Raw genomic sequence first — 9,686 nt, 5'->3', positions numbered from 1 at the left:
AGTTTCCATTCTAATCCCAAAGAAAGGCAATGCCAAAGAATATTCAAACTACTGCACAATTGCACTCATCTCACATTCTAGTATGGAGAAGGCAATGGCAACCCACTCTAGTGTTCTTGCCTGGAGAATCTCAGGGACAGTGGAGCCTTGTGGGTTGCCGTCTATGGAGTCTCGCAGAGTCAGATATGACTGAAGCAATTTAGCAGCTGCAGCAGCACACACTAGTAAAGTAATGCTCAAAATGCTCCAAGCCAGGCTTCAACAGTACATGAACTGAGAACTTCCAGATGTTCAAGCTGGATTTAGAAAAGGCAGAAGAACCAGAGATCAAATTGCCAACATCCTACGGATCATCAAAAAAGCAAGAGAATGACAGAAAAACATCTACTTCTGCTTTACTGACTATGCCAAAGCCTTTGACTCTGTGGATCACAACAAACTGTGGAAAATTCTTCAAGAGGTGGGAATACCAGACCACCTGACCTGCCTCCTGAGAAATTTGTATGCAGGTCAAGAAGCAACAGTTAGACCTGGACATGAAACTGGTTCCAAATAAGGAAAGGAGTATGTCAAGGTTGTAAATTATCCACCTGCTTATTTAACTTATATGCAGAGTAGATCATGCAAAATACTGGGCTGGATGAAGCACAAGCTAGAATCAAGATTTCCAGGAGATATATCAATAACCTCAGATATGCAGATGACACCACCCTTATGGCAGAAAGTGAAGAGGGACTAAAAAGCCTCTTGATGAGATTGAAAGAGGAGAGTTAAAAAGTTGGCTTAAAACTCAACATTCAGAAAACGAAGATCATGGCATCTGGTCCCATCACTTCATGGCAAATAGATGGGGAAACAATGGAAACAGTGAGAGACTTTATTTTGGGGACATCCAAAATCACTGCAGATGGTGACTGCAGCCATGAAATTAAAAGACGCTTGCTCCTTGGAGGAAAAGCTATGATCAACCTAGACAGCATATTAAAAACCAGAGACATTCCTTTGCCAACAAAGGTCCATCTAGTCAAAGCTATGGTTTTTCCAGTGGTCATGTATGGATGTGAGAGTTGGACTATAAAGAAAGCTGAGCATAGAAGAATTGATGCTTTTGAACTGTGGTGTTGAAGAAGACTCTTGAGAGTCCCTTGGACTGCAAGGAGATAAAATCAGTCCATCCTAAAGGAAATCAAATTTGAATATTCACTGGAAGGACTGATGTTGAAGCTCCAATACTTTGACCACCTGATGCAAAGAGCCGACTGATTGGGAAAGACCCTGAAGCTGGGTAAGATTGAAGGCAGGAAGAGAAGGGGATGACAGAGGATGAGAGGGTTGGATGGCCTCACCGACTTGATGGACATGAGTTTGAGCAAGCTTCGGGAGTTGGTGATGGACAGGGAAGCCTGGCGTGCTGCAGTCCACGGGGTCACAAAGAGTCGGGGACAACACTGAGTGACTGAACTGTGACTGAGTGATTGAACTGTAACAATGGGAGCAAAATGGTGTTCTGAAAAGTAATGAGAAACTCACAACATTTTTTAAGGTGTGCTGGAAGAGCTGAATTTTCCCCATGGCCTAAGGTCAGCTTCCACAGGTGGCCCGATCATCAAGGTTGACAGAGGATTTAGTCCAGCCTGTGAGTTTCAACTTGTCCTTGCTGTCCCTCATATTATGTCCATCTTCCCTGCGTGACTACCAGTTCTGAGGACTTCAAGTACAGTGTCAGAAAACAGCCTCACAGGACTGCTTACAGGTGCATAAGGTCAAATCCCTGCTGGAGCTCACCTGCCACCTACCCATCCATGTGACTCATCTACCCACCTGCCTACCCATTCACCCATCCATCTACCCATCCATCGTCCATCTACCCACCCACTCAACCATCCAACCACCTACATACTCACCTATCTACCCATTCATCCACCCATCTACCCATCCTTCCATCCACCTATCCACCCTCCCAGCCATCCAACCACACACCTATCCACCCACTCAGCCATCTGACCACCCACCTACCCACCCACTCAGCCATCCGACCACCCAGATACTCATCTACCTACCCATTCACGCACTCACCTACCCCCTCATCTACCCATCCATCATCTACCTATACATGCACCCAACCATCTAACCACCCACCCATTCGTCTAACCATCTACCTACCCACCCACCCAGCCAGCTACCCACCCACTCATCCATCCAAATGGTTCAGCCTGTCTGTGATTTATTTAGGTCCCTCTGGTTCCATATAAAAAGGAACACCTGGGAAAAGGTGGGCCTGTGAGCATGGAGAGGAGAGAAGGAATTTAAGAGTAGTTTCTTTTCCACATGTCCTCTAATTACTAAACTCTTTCTTGCCCCAAATCCTTTGAACACATACGTCCTCTTATCCTGTAGAAGCTCTAGGACAGAAGAGGGAAACCAGGCCATTAGCACTGTTGCCCAGACTGGGAAACAGGACCATGTCTCAGACAGAGGAGTCAGAGCAGCCCTCCTGATCTGACAGCTCTTCAAATGCATCCCTTACAATAGTGAATCCAACCAGAGAATCAATGACTCACACCAAATAAGCCTAGTTATTTTCAGTACCTCTCTTTTTATAAGGTGGAAGTATAAATCTTTGTAATTTTCTGGTGGTCTATGGGAATTTTCAAAGATAGGTGTAGAAAGTATTCTGAACATTTTATTTTATTTCTTTCTAAATTAGGATACAATCTAGGGAAGGCAAAAATATAAAGAGTTGTCAGAGGAGATACTTGATTAAGATATTATCACTGGATGCTTGAAAAATAATAATTAGCTACGTATTTATCAAGGTGACTATGAAATATTTTAGAACAACAGGCTTATAAAGCATCTGAGCTCTTTTTATGTGATGAACCTCTGTTGTTTTATAATCAAGGACATAATAAAGTAAACATAAATCTCAGACAGAGGCATAGAAAATGATTCTGCTAAAACAAAGAACTTTCACTATCTAGGAAGACTGAACAGAAGATAAAGAATATTCTTTTATATTGTGATAATGACATTGGTCAGTAAATCAAGGAGTTCAGCTCTTTAAAGTCAAGAGAACTTTTACAAAATTTGGCATTTTTATGGTTTATTTTTAGAGTCAGGTCATTAGGTTGATGCAAACGTAACTGAGGTTTTGTATTGTTGAACTTTACCATTTGATATTGGAATATGTGGGCTTCTCTGGTGGCTCCCAGTGGTAAAGAATCCACCTGCAATGCAGGAGACTCAGGAGATGTGGGTTTGATTCCTGGGTCAGGAAGATCCCCTGAAGGAACGCATGGCAAAACACTCCAATATTCTTGCCTGGAGAATTCCATGGACAGAGGAGCCTGGTGGATGACAGTCCATAAGGTTGCAAAGAGTCAGACATGACTGAAGCAACTGAGCATGAACACATTCTTAAATAAATGTGGCTATTGATATACATTATTTTAATGCACATTTCTCATTTTGTTTTTTATTATGTTTTGCTAATGACTTATTACTTGCTGTTTATTTTATATCTATTTTAGACTGGGGAAATGATGTTAGACAAAAAGAAAATTTGAGTGATTTTTTTTTTTTTTTTTAGTAGTCTTTCCCTTCTCTAAGGGATCTTCCTAACCCCCAGGGATCGAACCCAGGTCTCCCGCATTGTAGGCGGATTCTTTACCAGCTAAGCCACAAAGGAAGCCCTTCAAGTTCGAAATAGGTTGTAAAATAGCGGAGACAACTTGAAACATCAATAATGGCATTTGACCCCCAAAGTGCTAATGAATGTACAGTGCAGTGGTGGTTTGAAGTTTTGCAAAGGCAATGAGAGCCTTGAAGATGAGGAGCACAGTGGCCAGCCGTCAGACGGTGACAACGACCAACTGAGAGCATTATCAAATCTGATACCCTTGAAATTACACGAGAGGTTGCCCAGGAACTCAACACTAGCCATTCTGTGGTCATTTGGCATGTGAAACAAATTGGAAAGGTGCAAAAGCTCAGTGTGGGTGCCTCAGGAGCTGACCGAAAATTTAAAAGATCGTCACTTTGAAGGGTCACCTTCTCTTATTCTGCGCAATAATAATGACTGGGTGACTCGCGCTTTTGCTCTTTGGTGGTCTGCTGCCCGTCTGATCCAGTACAACTTTCTGAATCCCAGCAAAACCATTACTGAGAAGTATGCTTGGCGTGTTGATGAAATGCCCTGAAAACTGCAACACCTGCAGCAGGCACTGGTTACCAAGGGCCCAATCCTTCTCTGCAACGATACCCGACTGCATGTTGCACAACCACTGCTTGAAAAGTTGAACGAATCGGGCCATGCAGTTTTGCCTCATCTGACTTATTCACCTACATTGAAGCTGCACTGAAAGTCGCTCAGTGGTGTCCTACTCTGCGACCCATGGACTGTACAGTCTATGGAATTCTCCAGGCCAGAATACTGGGGTGGAATCTTCTCCAGGGGAATCTTCCCAACCCAGGGATTGAAGCCAGGTCCCCTGCAATGCAGGCAGATTCTCTCCCAACTGAGCTATCTGGAAGCCATATTCACCTGACCTCTCGCCAACCGACTACCACTTCTTCAAGCACCTTAACAATTTTTTGCAGGGAAAATGTTTCCACAGCCAGCAAGAGGCAAAAAATGCTTTCCAAGAGTTTGTTGAATCCCGAAGCATGGATTTTTACACTACAGAAATAAACAAACTTGTTTCGTGTTGGCAAAACTGTGTTGATTGCAATGGTTCCTATTTTAATTAATAAAGACGTATTTGGGCCCAATTATAATGATTTAAAATTCATGGTCTGAAGCTGCATTTGCATTTGCACCAGCCTAAATATAAACCAAGGCAAACAGATCTCACTTTCCAAGTTGTGTCCTTCTCTTACCGTCATTTATATCTTAGAAATGAAAGCAAATAGGCACTTTCATTTCTGTCTCTATGGCTCCAAGTATAGTCTCAACCATCCATATTAATTATGATTTCTAACTAAAGTAACTAACTTTTATTTCACAGGGAAAATAATGGGGTAGATTATCTGAGGACTGTCAGTCATATCCAAGCACTTTAGCAGGCTAACAGAACTTGTGATACATGCAACACAATTTTATTAGCCATAGACGCCACTTGTACAATTTAAAATGAACATGTTTATTAACATGACCCAAAGATTTAGCTGTATAGCTTATAAAAATGAGGAGCAAAAGCATATAAACTTTAAATCATAGTTTATAACCGAGTCTCATCATTCTATATTACTTATTTGAAATTATCTAGATATCTAAGAGTTATCCATTAATTAGTGCACTGTGATATGTGTCTAAAGTTTTAATTCACCTAAAGATGCTGGAAATTATGTTTAAACTGGTTTAATACAAAATATAATTACTGTTGATATGAAGAGTTGGTCAGATAATCACTCAGTTTAGTTGAATGCAAATTCACATTTTTCATAATCTTAAACCTCATTGGGAATAATGCTAGATTATTTGATTAGTAACCTACATAAATTTAGGAGACTCAGATTTTTTTGTTGAAAAAACAAACCCAAGTAAAATAAAACGTCCTGTTACATTCACTTAACACTGATCAATCAGAGAAAAGGCCTAGCCAGTGTTTCTTGCGATTTTCCAAAGTTTACTGTAATTATGTGAGTTTGGGTCCCTAAAAAGTTTCTGAGCTAACAATTTATGTAAGATGGATTTTCTCAGCTCTAGCACATTGAAGTATCAGAAATTCAGTGTTTCTATTTCCTGAGAACTTTAGGAATATTCCACATATGCAATGATTTGTGTTTATAACAAGCACTCCTATAACCTAAAAAACATAATTCATATCCTCCAAAAGTAGGAAAATATTTTATACTCTTGCAAATGAAAAGTCAAGGCCTTTGTCATGGATGGTCATATAGAGTATTTGTAGCTCCAGCTCTACAACTTAAGCTACAAGTCAAAAGTAAATGTAGGAACACAAAAATCTGGATCACTGGTCCAGATTTAAAAGAACTGGTCTCCTCCCTTATGGGCTGAAATTCTTAATTGATCAGTGCTTCAAATAGACAAATAGAGCAACGAAGTAGATAGAAACAAGTCTCCTGTTTCTTCCAGTAGAGATTTCATCATCCCTCTCCAGAGATTACACATGGTCAAGTCATAAAACCCAAATTCCAATCATTACTGCCACCCCAGGGATTCACTTATTGGTGCCAAGTGAACTAGAGACAAGACAAAGTATCAGATAGGTCGAAAGGAAAAGCTTCCTCTGTCTGCATTTCCTCTGGACTGACCCACGTGTTCAGAACAAGGTTCTGCTGCCATGACCTAGGCACACAGGCAGACTGGGAGTGGGTCCTTTGTGATGTAAGGCAACACAAGTGGTGTGTTGATCTCAGTGTGATGCTCTTAGAGTGAGATCCCATGCTACCCTGGGAGCCAGTTGACACATGCCTGAGGCAATGGGTTCACATGGGGGCTTCCTAGGTGCCTTAGTGGGTAAAGAATCTGCCAGTAATGCAGGAGACACAGGAGACACAGGTTTGATCCCTGAGTCGGGAAGGTCCCCTGGAGGAGGGCATGGCAACCCATTCCAGTGTTCTAGCCTGGAGAATCCCATGGACAGAGGAGCCTGATGGCCTACAGTTCATAGGGTCACAAAGAGTCAGACATGACTGAAGCGACTGAACACGCATGCATGCATGCTAAGCCAGTAGAGAAGGAGGATTTCCCCATGGACTTAGAGTTGGTAGGGAGCTTAGGCATCTTTCTACCCAATGTTGTCATCTGAAGGAGGGGAAACTTTGTCCCTAAGAGGCCAAGACTCTTGTTCAGGGTCCCACACCGAGTTACAGATAGTTTTAAGACCAGAAAATGGAGACCTTCTGTCTTCTAACCTTCATAGTCAGTGATGTTCATAGTAAGTTATGTCATGTAGCCAAGTTATTTTTCTGGTGCTGAAAACCCCTAAAATCCTCACAGGTATTCAACATCCTGGCCAGTTATTTTCACTGCTTTTGTCATTATCGGGGTCTTTTTAAGAGGAAAATCAGGTACTGTGTGCTCAGAAATGGATTAAAGCTATCTTTAGATTAAAGATAATTATAATAATAGAAATTCCATTCACTGAGTCCTTTCTGTAGGCTTGATGTTCTACTATGGGCTTTACATTGGTTCTCTCGTGCAATCCTTTACAATAATCCTTCAAGGAAGGCACAGTCATTGCCATTTATAGATAAGAAACCTGTGGCACAGAATAGGAGGGTAATTAAGGCCAAGGTTTCACAGGATTAAATGGCGGTGTTAGGATTAGAACTGGGATCTGATTCTTGAGCCTGAACTCTTACCACTTTTCAAGAATATTAAGTCAAGGTTCTGGAAAGTTTTGCATGTCGAGTTATTCAGTCTGGGTATTATCTTCTAGGCAGACCTTTTCCAAAACTTGTTCTGTAAGATCACCTTGAGATTTTAGTAGATGTTACAGAGGGCAAAGAAAGTACATTTCTGTAGCCCAAATCATTTACAAGACCCCCTCACACAGGGAATCAGGTCTGTGTACTCCCTTTAATACGCCACTGTACATGGCGAAACAGAGAGGATCTGATTTGTAGCCTCTTCCCCAAACTCACTTGCCCACATTTCCATGTTCGGAATATCATCTGTGGACAGACTGTGGTCCGGAAAGTCTTAGATAATTTCTGAGCAGAAACATAGTCAGATCTGTGTTTATGAAGGCATCTGACGCAGTGGATTCAAGAATGGACACAGTGGCATCCAGCCTACGGGAGGCCAGTTAGGAAGTAGCTGATTCTACTGAGAGAGAAAGAAAGGAAAAATAACTTCACTCATTCACCTGCTAATGGCAAGACTGGGCTCCAGGAACCCAGAATACCATCATCTTCAAAATCCTCATTCAGGTAAAAAGCCATCCTGTTTGAGACAGCACTTTGAAAACCATGGAGAGCTCTACACACATACACACACACAGTTAGCAAAGACTAGACATCAGAGACACTGAGTGAACACACAGGCAGACGCCAGCCTGTAGCCCGCTCTCTCTGTGTTGATCCCAGTTGCAAACATGCCCAGTGAAGGAACAAAGCTCCCGTGCATCAATCCAGCCACCGGGCTCACCATGGACACTCATCTGCCTTGTCGTTTACAGCTCCCTTGTATACCGAGGCCAAGCCTGTTCATCTGGGGGTGTCATCCATTGGCAAAGCATATCTTTGGCACCATCCCATTCTCCACCCACATGGAAGCACCCGAGGCAGTGAGTGGTTGTCACAGGTCTTTTCTTGCTTCTCTGGCAGGTACAGGTGTGTGTTTGGTTCTTTGCATGTCCTTACCCCTCCCATCATCACAGACCTTGCTGGATTGTCTGGATTGTGGGTGAGTTCTACTGAAAGCAAGTCTAACTGGGAATATGTGAATATTTGGACTATTATTTTTGTGAATTCCTTCTAGTGGGTCTGTTAAAACAAACCATAGCAGTGTATAAGGGGAACACTTGGGCTCATGGTGGAGGGGCCAGACTAACTGCTATAGAACCAGATATAATGTATGGGATTTCCAACTCCAAGTCCTGATACCCATGGACCTTGGGCAAATTACCAACCTGACTCGATGGACATGAGTTTGAGCAAGCTCTGGGAGTTGGTGATGGATAGGGAAGTCTGGCATGCTGCAGTCCATGGGGTCGCAAAGAGTTGAACATAACTGAGCAACTCAGAGAAGGCAATGGCACCCCACTCAAGTACTCTTGCCTGGAAAATCTCATGGACGGAGGAGCCTGGTAAGCTGCAGTCCATGGGGTTGCTAGGAGTCAGACACGACTGAGCGACTTCACTTTCACACATTGTAGAAGGAAACGGCAACCCATTCCAGTGTTCTTGCCTGGAGAATCCCAGGGATGGGGGAGCCTGGTGGGCTGCCATCTCTGGGGTCGCACAAAGTTGGACACAACTGAAGTGACTTAGCAGCAGCAGCAGCAGAGCAACTGGATTGGACTGAACTGAACTCTAAACTCCAGTTTCCAAACATCAAAAACGGGAATGCTGGCATTCTTTCTACAGTGGGTTTAAGGATTAAAAGAGGGTACACCACTCAGTAAACGACAAGGACCAATGTTTCTCTGATGGCTCAGACAGTAAAGAATCTGCCTGCAATGAGGGAGTCCTGGGTTTGATCCCTGGGTTGGGAATCCCCTGGAGAAGGGAATGGCTTCCTCAGTATCCAAGGCTTCCCAGGTGGCTTCAGTGGTAAAGAATCTGCCTGTGATGCAGGAGATGCAGGTTTGATTCCTGGACCAGGAAGATCCCCTGGAGGAGGACATGACAACCCACTCCAGTACTCTTGCCTGGAGAATTCCATGGACAGAAGCAGGCTACAGTCCATGGGGTTGCAAAGAGTTGGTCACAACTGAACAACCAACACTTTCAGCGTCTGTTCACAGAAAGGACTTGGTGCTGAGTCCAATTGGCTTCTGCTTTTGGCACAAATTTCTTTCTTATTTCACTTTGCTTTTGCCTGTCAGTTAGTCCCCATTCAGGTCCAGTGGTTCTGATGGCCAGGAAACTGCCTTGGCTAACTTATCCAGATGCTCTAGCATCTGGATATAGTTCTAGCCATATCTGACTCATATCTCCACTTCAGGGACTTAAATGAAAATTGCTGTGAGTGTCAGCTCCATCAAGTCTGGGAA

The sequence above is a fragment of the Bos grunniens genome, chromosome 21, assembly GCF_055505025.1.
Source record: "Bos grunniens cultivar Pamir isolate PY7600 chromosome 21, Bosgru_T2T1.0, whole genome shotgun sequence".
NCBI classification, from domain to species: Eukaryota; Metazoa; Chordata; class Mammalia; order Artiodactyla; family Bovidae; genus Bos; species Bos grunniens.
This window is presented reverse-complemented; position numbering follows the sequence as displayed.